Raw genomic sequence first — 861 nt, forward strand, 5'->3', positions numbered from 1 at the left:
CAATAAAACAAAATAAAATTAAAAAATAAAAATAATAAAATTCAACAAAAAAAACCTGACTTAAAGATCAATGGAACAGATGAGAAGATGCAGAAACAACTCCTGACATACTCAGCCACCTTATCTTTGACAAAGATGAGAAATACATTCACTGGAAGAAGAGATAGCTTTTTAAATAAATGGTGCTGGGATGGGACTAAAGGCTCTGTATATGCTGAAGATTAACATTGGACCCGTATCTTTCACCATGCACTAAACTAAATTCATAATGGATTAAAGATCTAAATATTAAAACAGAAATATTAAGTCTGCTGGAAGATAGAATAGATGAAACTCTTGAAGATATTGGTGTAAGCAAAGACTTTATGAACAAAACTCTGCATAGGAACTATCACAAAGAATCAACAACTGGTATCTCATCTTATTTAACAGCTTTTGTATAGCAAGAGAAACCACCAACAGAGTGAAAAGACAAACCACAATGTGGAAAAAAGTGTTTGTCAGCTGTTCCTTAGACAAAGCATTACTGTTGAGAACATAAATAGAACTAAAAAAAAAATCAGACCTCAGAAATTTAAAGACCCAATGCAAAACTGGGCATCAGAGAAGAATACACACTTCTCAGATGAAAAAACACAAACGACAAGTAAATATATGAAAAAATGCTCAGCATCACTGGTCATCTGAGAGATGCAAATTAGAACAATACTGATATTCCATCTTACCCCAGAAAGATTGACTGTTTTCAAGAAATCAACCAATAGCAAATGCTGGTGGGGCTGTGGAGAAAAAGAAACCCTTCTTCACTGTTGGTGGGAGTGTAGTCTGGTACAACTTCTGTGAAAATCAGTGTGGAAATTT

The sequence above is a fragment of the Octodon degus genome, unplaced genomic scaffold (assembly GCF_000260255.1).
Source record: "Octodon degus isolate 3935 unplaced genomic scaffold, OctDeg1.0 scaffold00016, whole genome shotgun sequence".
Lineage (NCBI taxonomy): Eukaryota > Metazoa > Chordata > Mammalia > Rodentia > Octodontidae > Octodon > Octodon degus.